Source organism: Copadichromis virginalis, linkage group LG16, assembly GCF_057382275.1.
Source record: "Copadichromis virginalis isolate Kocher_CV1m ecotype Utaka linkage group LG16, C_Virginalis_male_GT1.1, whole genome shotgun sequence".
NCBI lineage: Eukaryota > Metazoa > Chordata > Actinopteri > Cichliformes > Cichlidae > Copadichromis > Copadichromis virginalis.
Genome location: NC_140633.1, coordinates 6,934,026 through 6,943,923, shown reverse-complemented (window position 1 = coordinate 6,943,923; position 9,898 = coordinate 6,934,026). Strand labels below are relative to the sequence as shown.

Sequence of the window (9,898 nt, the reverse complement as noted above, 5' to 3'; positions counted from 1 at the left end):
GGTTGCCACATGATTTCTCCATTTTTAGATCTCCACTGGCCATCCTCCAGTCTTGTCTCTTCCTCCTGCTCTTCTTCCTCCTTCTCCTTCTCCTCCTCCGCACATGAGCTGCAAAGCTCCTTGGTGCCTGGCAAAAATTCTTCTTCGCTGTCAGAAGTATCTCCACTGCTTGTGGAGAGTGCAAAACTGCAGCAACAGCCTCCTCTAAACTGAGTGCACGCTTCATTGTGTCTGTGCAGAAATGACCACTCAGACCAGGCTGCAAAGTATTCTCATAGACTTCAAAGGTGCACCTGAATAAACATGCTATACCATACATCCAATAAGAGAGAGGAGGCACACTCTTGATCAAGAAAAAACATAAGCGCACGCCTTTGATCTCTCCCCCCCCCCCCCCTCTCTCTCTCTCTCTCTCTCACACACACACACACACACACATGCACATACATACATACACAATACCATTTTATGGTGGTTAGCTGTTTTATTGTCATGCATTTTACAAGGTAAGATAACCATGTCCTGCATTCAAAACCACTGAAAATGTCTATGGTGGTGCTGTGCCTAATATTGTGCTGGTGTATGCTGGGTAATCGCACAGCTAGCGACTGGGTGACTTTATTCACCCGCTTTGGCTGTTGTCAGTCCATATCCCCTAGATATGGACCATCTCCTGCTAGATTGTTCAGAAGGTTGTTATCATCCATCCAGATGGAGGATCACTAACAGGAGCGTGGGAAGACTCCAGAATCCACTCTGGCTGCAATCCGGTGGATACAGCAGTGTGTACAAGTAAGACCGTTTAAACGGACAGCATTTATAGAATGACTATTAAAAGTCAGACCAGCGAGTGTCAATAATGTTAATGTGGTTATGTTAGTAATACACCGAGTGCTAATATAACAGCTTTAAGATGCATTTGTAGATGTTATTACGTGTTTTACCGTCTTTATGGTGCTAGCTTAAAGTTACGGTGTAAACGTTAGCTTATATTGGAGTAAAGCTGTTACTGTTTAAACGATGTTAGCACAGAAATATTAGCTTCTGTCATGACTGACGAAGTTACTAGTTAATAAAGTTTCCAGTAAAGTGTTTAATCGCAGCCACAGACTGACAGCAAATATCTCGATTAGCTTCAGTGCATCTGTAATAAATATGTGCAAGTTTCAGTGCTTCGTTTAAACTGTATGATACTTATACTGACCCAGGGTCAGTGTAAAATACAATCCTAGCTGTGTGAACAAAGCCTGGCTCCTTTAATCCTGCATGAAAAACCTCAGGATGCAGGCTATTATTACTCTTTCCTGCTGGCACACCTGTCACACCTGAGAGTCAGCTAGAAACTTACAGTGACGTGGACATCATGCAAAGACTGCCAGACTCTGTAATACTGCAAATGATCAGTGACTCAAGTTAACACTAAACTTTAAACGGTACCTCTGTGTCTCTGTGTGCTGAACATTTAGGATTGAGTCAGGCTGCATCTGTGTTAGTCCTCTGACAGACTGGTGACCTGTCCAGGTGTGCTCTACCTATGACTACTGGGACAGGCTCTAGCTCCTGTAATAGAAATTTTATGTTATTCTCATTTAAAGCATTTAAGTGCTTATGCATATGCTTAGTTGTGACACTGTTATAGACTGTTCAATGAAGGTTTCTAAAACTAGATGAACTTACTTCAGCAGTTTGAGAAAACAACTCCCTTTACAGGTGCTGATAACGTCAAGGGCACAAAACAGCATAACCATTGATCCGTTAGGTTTCATAGCGAGACACGTGAAGTGGCAGAGCTGACATGACTGAACTGTGATGTTTGATGTGTGTTTGCTCTCCTGTGCACAGTAATAAATAGCATGATCACAGCTCTTTCTGTGTTGCAGACTTTATTTAAAAAATTCCATGACATCTACTATAACTGAACCAACCTGGTGCTCTTCATTTATGGAGGCTGTTGAGTCTGAATGTTGGATGTTGTGTATCTCGTGTTCTCTGGGCTTTGTTGTCCTCAGTCTTTTTGCAGGATCAGAAAACAAAACCGGGAGGCGCGTAAATGTTTCTTCTCCATGATGTTTCTTCAAATGTTTCTTCTGGATGATGATATGACCGTGACACGGGATGCCACCTTTGGTCTTGTGACGAAGCAAAGCTCAGGAAGAAGTGTGATTAAATGGTACCCACATGTTGAGAAGGATGTACAGGGCACCTGCAGCCAAATCCAAGCTTCAGCTTAGTTGTAGTTGCAGAATGCTATAGGACTGAGACATCTAAGGCATCAAATGTTTGATTAAACGGATGAAAAAGAGAAGTTTTTTCCCTATAATTATCACTTCTTAAAATCTGTAGCAACTTCAAGTCTGTCAGCATGCTGAGCATGCTCAGAATGTGACAATATATTTTTGTTCAATATTTAATTTCTTTCAGTTGCAATTGTTAAATGAAAAAATATATATTCTTATAATTTAGCAAACGAATTTATAAAAAAAAAATACATATATCTGTATTAGTTTTAGTAAATTAATTTGACACCTGTATTGAAAATACCATATTGTATTCATACAGAATCAGTATGGTATCATTGTTTGTCTGTTCACTGATTGTTGAAGCTAAGAGCTACTTTGATCTGTTTAGATCTAAAGTATCCAAAGTTGAGTTCTAATGTTTCTTCACCCCTGTGTGTGTGATATGTGATTTCCTACATGCTGGCAGAGCAGAGCAGCAGTTTGTGCTCACAGATGGTGACGGTGTGGAGAGACGGTGGTATTTCCTCAGAAGAACCAGCAGAGTCACAAAGGACACCAGTCCATCTCACCACCTTGACTTGCTGACTGATGTTCGTCTACACTGCACAGAGGAAATCAACTGACCGAGGTTTGTCCAGTGACGTGTTATGAAATGTATATTTGTTTTATGCTTACAGATATGTTTTTCTTGACAGAGGCTCTGCAGAGGTTAGACAAAGCAGAGAAAACATGTGCTTTACATTTTACTGTGATTTATTGAGATATTTGTTGCCTGATGTTCAGCAGGAATGGAGAAATAGAATCAAAGGGAGATGTTTTTCCTGTTTTTGTAATGATGTAAGTAAATCTTCAATATTATTTATTTGCTTGGTTATATTAGGAGCGTTTCTGAGTGAGGGGGAGAGGAGTCATCATCCAGGTAAAGTGACGTGGATCAGTGGATACACTTGTCTCCCCTTTAAAGGAGACGATCCAAGTCATCCTTAAATGTTAGCGCTTTCAAATACACAAACATTTTTAAAGGACAAAAATGAACATCCAACTTTGACTGTAATACAAAATAAATCTTTGCATGTGTGTTTTCAAACTCTCAGATGGGCAGTATATCAGTCTTGGACTGTCTAACCTGCCGGAGCAGCACTGAATGACCACCGCACGAGCATGTTCCTGCAACATTCAGCATCTGATCCTTCATCTGTGTGCTTCTGCTTTTGGTAAGTAGAGTTACCCAACTCCAGTAACTCTAAACACATGCCATCCATTTCTAACGGCCTGGTTACTTCCTGTCAGTTACTTTAGAAACCATGTGGTCACCTGACCTAACACTGTTTCTTCTTCTTCTCCTTAATGTTGAAGTGTCAAATGTCAAACAGCTGGAGAGGAAACTACACCAGTGTACTGGGATGTTTCAGCAACACGTGCCAGATGCTGTTCCTTCATGGTGACATCACCAGAGACAGTCCCGCCCACCTCAGGACCCATTGATTATGATGATCTGATCCATCAAACCCCCAGCAGGTGAACTTTATTCATGACATAACACGGCAACAATGTAAAAAATTAAACAGCAACAGTCTAAATGTAAAGTGCATTCTAAAGTCCTCTTCAATAAATTGTATGCAAAGAGTCATTCAGGTCACTACAGAACCCAGAGTCTTCATCATTAAATCTCTGGTTGCTTCATTTTTTCTATCCTATATCAGATATTTTAAAGGTTAGCTTAGGTAAAGTTCCATTGTCATGGTGAGGCAAAGTGCTTTATGTGTGTGTGTGCCCGTGTCATGAACGGCTATAAAAGGCCTATAATTAAAGAACAAAGCGGGGTTTGAGTTCGAGTTGCGGCAGACTGTCACTACTTGTAAATGGAACGCAGCCTTCCTACGGCGGACAGCTAATAACAGGAATCGGACGCGGTCAAGCCAAGTCCACAGCAACCACCATAGCAACCGCCTAGCATGACCTTAAAAACATATTCTGTCTTCATAACTATCAAAATCGTGAAATGATTTGCAAAGTGTGAAAGTGTTACAGCTGCAGAGAGCTATGGCGGTATCTATGGAAGCTGTTTACATAGCTAATAATATACGATGTAACCATGGAGACAGTCAGTCACTTGAGCTAGCGGTGCATGTTTACTACAGTGAATAAGGTGATTGAGTGCACAGCGTCCACACTCTGCAGGGGGTAAAGACATTACTTCAATATTGTTTTATATTGATATATATTAGCCTTCTGTTGACCATCACCTCAGGTTCACCATTACAGTTTCAGATTACAGATGCACACTGTCTAAACACATTCAAAAACTCATGTCTCAGAAATAAGCACAGCTGTTCATGTTTGTCATTAGAGTTTTATTTGTAAGAAAATTATGAACTTCATATTGTGCATTAAATAAAAGAACATTTCACAACTCTGAGTCAACAGAAACAGGTAACAGAAATGTCTCTAATGTGTACAGTGTAGTGTAAGCATTAAAAGATCATAAAGGAAAAACTAACATTTATGTGAAACTAATTGTAATAAAAAATGAGCAGGTGCTTTATAGATTTAAAAGAAAGAATCTGAAAACAACACTTTTTTGGTCTAAGTGATCAAAGTAGAAAACAGAACTGATGTTCAAGAACAAACCGTAGCTGCACTAATATTACACATCTCGATCGTTGTACTGAACAGACATGTTGCTTTTAAAACCACATGCAGTGTGTGACCATGACTGTTCACTGAGACCATGAACGCCACTTCGCTGAAGCATTCTTCTTCTTCTTCTTGCCATTAAATTGGAAGCAGAAGCAGCACGAGCTGATTTGATCTACTGAAAGGAAAAAGCAGAACATCTGAGTTGAAACCAGTCAGCTGAAATCATTAAGACAGGAACAAATTCAATGCAGTGTCTCAAGTGGCTTAGCCTGTTACAACTGTTGATACAAGCTAAATACGGTTAACACACAGTGTCAGGGAGCTCCAGTGTGGGAACTAGTGGCTTTAGGTTTGTAGTCATTTAACTTTCATCCATTCATTCATTTAATTCAGGAGGAAGAAATGCCAGGTTGGTGCAGGCTGGTTACATGCATTTGGTCCCATGCTGTCTTTAATTAAATGACTTGGTTCATTTTATGGCTGGGCTGTATGTGGGGTTATATCATGTTATTTGGGCAGGAGTACCTGTCCCCTGTTAGACTTAGAAAGTTTCTCCATAAGTAGAGTTTCTAACTCTTCTAGCACATCTGTGGCTGACAGCTTTTTGGTGGCTCTTTTTACCCCACACTGGTTGTGAGTGTGTAAATAGCCCCACTAGTTATTTTGGGTTGCAGTTAACTAGGGAGGAAGGGGTGGGTATGCCATGATTAGGTGAATAACAATTATATGTGATACATAAATTTCACAATGCATGCATATATCTCTATCAATTAAACCTGGCCTGAGGGCTGCCATTTTTTACATTCAGTTATTTCTCTTAGAAATGTTGGAACTAAATAATGAATGTGTTACAGTTAAAGTGAAACACTGGTCAGTGTAAATGGCTCATTGGGACACAGAAACCTTTAAATTAAACCTGATATCTAGTGTCAAACAATATCAAAGCTGTAAAAGATGTTTACATTCAGAATTTATAAAACTATGATTGTAAATAAATTCAAACAAGTGAGCTTTTCTCTTTGTGCTGAATATCAACACTGTGGTTTCTTAGACTGTAAGCTGTACTTTAGTGCAACCAGTTGCAGAAGCTGCCACTCCAAATGTCTTTTGATAACAAGAAAAAAATACCTTTTCAGTACACGGCCTGAAGTTCTTCTCCGACATCTTCTGCAATCGGCTTTGTCTGCTGGTTTGAAGACAATAAACCACAAAAAAGATGATTTAGTCACTTTGTCTGCGTCATGCAGCTCGAATGTGTCGTGTAACGATGTTGAATAGCCGTCGTTATCCCTCTGCTTTGAGCCTTTTATCAAAAGTTACAGCTAACTTCATGAAGTTGTACAAAAAGGCTTCATTTCGCCGAGACAGTGCGTTTCTGACTATTACATGCATTTGAATGGAGTTCTTGCACGAAACAAAGTATAAGTTTTCATTATGTGAATAACTTGTATTTTACACTGACCCTGGGTCAGTATCAACTTCATGAAGACAGCTGTAACTTTTGATAGAGGACTCACACACACACATATTTATGGCTTTGCCTTATAGAATTCAGCATCTCCGTGCTGAGGAAATAGGTTTTGCAGCTGTTTGAGCTAAGATTTTCAAGTTATTCACAAATTGAAAACCTATACTTTGTGTCGGGCGAGAACTCCATTCAAATGCATGTAATAGCGAGAAACGCACTAACGTGGTGAAATAAAGCGTTTTTCCATAAACTTCATAAAGACAGCTGTAAATTTTGAGAGAAGACTCACACACACATTGGGGGGATATTGAAGTCTATAAGATAAAGCCATGAATATGTTTGTCTGAGTCTTCTATCAAAAGTTACAGCAAGCTCTATGAAGTTGATGAGAAACGCGTTTCTCACTGTTACATGCATTTGAATTTAGTTCTTGCCCGACACAAAGTATAGGTTTTAATTTGTGAATAACTTGAAAATCTTAGCTCAAACAGCTGCAAAACCTATTTCCTGAGCACTGAGATGCTGAATTCTATAAGGCAAAGCCATAAATATGTGTGTGTGATTCTTCTATCAACAGTTACAGCTGTCTTCTTGAAGTTGATACTGACCCAGGGTCAGTGTAAAATACAATCCTAGCTGTGTGAACAAAGCTTGGCTCCTTTAATCCTGCATGACAAACCTCAGGATGCAGGTTATTATTACTCTTTCCTGCTGGCACACCTGAGAGTCAGCTAGAAACTTACAGTGACGTGGACATCATGCAAAGACTGCCAGACTCTGTAATACTGTGAATGATCAGTGACTCAAGTTAACACTAAACTTTAAACAGTACCTCTGTGTCTCTGTGTGCTGAACATTTAGGATTGAGTCTGCATTGACTTTATTTATTGAGACTTTAATGTGCAGGTTGAAGACAGCTCAGAAACATTTGAAGATTAAAATTTAGCATTATGGCTGCTGGTGGTTTGTAAAGCCTATACTCAGCTGTAGTTTTTGTTACTAATTTATGTTTGTTGTTGTTTAACACAGATTTCAGAAGAGCAAATATGCTTAATAGTTTAACTAGATTTCATTTGTCAGTGTGGGACTGCTGAGTCACCTGAAGAACTCATTTCATTCATTCTCCACATGATGTTCATATACAGAAATGTTTCACAGGAACTGGTTCCTCCCAAACTGTGAACTAGTGTGTTTCCATAGATTATCTCTGTATGAATGTACTTTTAAATGAAGGCAAGTGTTTGTCCTTTTTTGTTCCTCAGTTACAGTACGTGATATCTTGATATCAGGCGGTCAACACTGGGGGAAGACAAGAAGCAGACGTACTTCCAAGAGGGAGCTGCAGTGAGGACACAGCCAGGTCACTGAGGTCAGAGGTCAGAATCTGAAACAGCTCAGGTTTATATTTTAGGGGTTATAAAAAATCAAAATGTATTTATGAAGAAACCTTTAAATAATAGTCATAATTATGATTATTATAAGAAATATCAAACATTTAAGTGGATTTTCTGTTACACATGTTGTATTAGCCCTGCAATAAACTGGCAGCCTGTCTTTGTCCTGTATCAGCTGGGATAGGCTTCATCCTCCCGCAACCCTGAATTGGATACATTGTATTCCAATTATGTAATCTGATCATTTACAAACTCAAGGTATCTAATCAAAATGTAAGTAATAATTATAAAATGGGAAAGCAGAAATAAGTGTGACATAAATGTAAATGTGTTAGCTGACATAGAGGACAGCTACATGTAGTCTGAAAAACCTTTGTTGTCAAGTTTGCAGGTATATCAGCACGAGACATTCTTACATAGAAGAGTCTGTTAAAGTCTCTAACTCAGCGAAGCATTATTGGTCCCGTCTGTTTGGATAAATATAGTAAGTTGATGTTTGTCCATTTATTGACACATTTTCTTAAGTGCTTATCCAGTTCAGGATCACAGTGGAGCTGCAGCTGGATATGTTCATTAAATAAACCTTACAAAAGTTAACAATAAACCTGCATCCATGTACGTTGTTGTCCACAGGATAAGAAAATCAAACTGGAACACTGTGGAACATGTTAATAAATGTTTGTGTGTTTATGCCTGTGTCTTTCACAGGAGGCGCTGGAAGGTTTCCCTAATAGTTCCTGGTGAATCAAAGCAGAACCATAAAGGTTGCTGGATTGCATGATGGCCTTACCCCTGAGCAGTCATCCTGTTAAAGGAGGAACCAGTTAGAAGCTGTTTTCAAAGTAGCTGAGCAGATTTCATCTCAAGTAAGCGATTAACTGTTTGTTCATCTGTTCTGCCACTTAAAGAGCATTTAAGGACGTCTTTTGAGTGTCCAGCTGAATTAATTCTACTGGCTCTCATGGTCATTTGTTATTATAGACATATTTTTCATGTTCATCCAGCTATTTAGTAAATTCTATCTATTTAGTAATATCCGTCAGCTATAAAATGTAATATAAATATAAAAAATATCTAAATATCTCCTGCACTTTATATTTTAATGATGTAAGTCTGTTATCGTGTTACATTAGCATTCCTCACATATCAATGAGATGCTGTACAGTACAATCCTACTGACGCAGCAGAGGGATAACGACGGCTATTCAACATCGTTACACGACACATTCGAGCTGCATGACACAGACAAAGTGACTAAATCATCTTTTTTATGGTTTATTGTCTTCAAACCAGCAGACAAAGCCGATTGCAGAAGATTTCGGAGAAGAACTTCAGGCCGTGTACTGAAAAGGTATTTTTTTCTTGTTATCAAAAGACATTTGGAGTGGCAGCTTCTGCAACTGGTTGCACTAAAGTACAGCTTACAGTCTAAGAAACCACAGTGTTGATATTCAGCACAAAGAGAAAAGCTCACTTGTTTGAATTTATTTACAATAATAGTTTTATAAATTCTGAATGTAAACATCTTTTACAGCTTTGATATTGTTTGACACTAGATATCAGGTTTAATTTAAAGGTTTCTGTGTCCCAATGAGCCATTTACACTGACCAGTGTTTCACTTTAACTGTAACACATTCATTATTTAGTTCCAACATTTCTAAGAGAAATAACTGAATGTAAAAAATGGCAGCCCTCAGGCCAGGTTTAATTGATAGAGATATATGCATGCATTGTGAAATTTATGTATCACATATAATTGTTATTCACCTAATCATGGCATACCCACCCCTTCCTCCCTAGTTAACTGCAACCCAAAATAACTAGTGGGGCTATTTACACACTCACAACCAGTGTGGGGTAAAAAGAGCCACCAAAAAGCTGTCAGCCACAGATGTGCTAGAAGAGTTAGAAACTCTACTTATGGAGAAACTTTCTAAGTCTAACAGGGGACAGGTACTCCTGCCCAAATAACATGATATAACCCCACATACAGCCCAGCCATAAAATGAACCAAGTCATTTAATTAAAGACAGCATGGGACCAAATGCATGTAACCAGCCTGCACCAACCTGGCATTTCTTCCTCCTGAATTAAATGAATGAATGGATGAAAGTTAAATGACTACAAACCTAAAGCCACTAGTTCCCACACTGGA

At 39.0% G+C, this 9,898-nt stretch overlaps 1 long non-coding RNA gene across 9 annotated transcripts; it reads left to right on the top strand.

The window, feature by feature from the left end:
• The first annotated feature begins 424 nt into the window (after positions 1–424).
• Positions 425–9,605, top strand: LOC146690166 (uncharacterized). 9 transcript variants are annotated; one of them, XR_014915643.1, is made up of 8 exons: positions 425–506; positions 712–2,868; positions 3,121–3,229; positions 3,335–3,454; positions 3,597–3,758; positions 7,611–7,724; positions 8,451–8,608; positions 9,036–9,605. It is a non-coding gene; the product is annotated as an uncharacterized LOC146690166 (long non-coding RNA). The 9 variants fall into 9 exon arrangements; XR_014915647.1 differs by adding an exon at positions 7,918–8,226 and having other exon boundaries at positions 431–2,868; positions 9,036–9,480; XR_014915646.1 differs by lacking the exon at positions 425–506 and having other exon boundaries at positions 628–2,170; positions 2,712–2,868; positions 9,036–9,466.
• Positions 9,606–9,898: the final 293 nt, after the last annotated feature.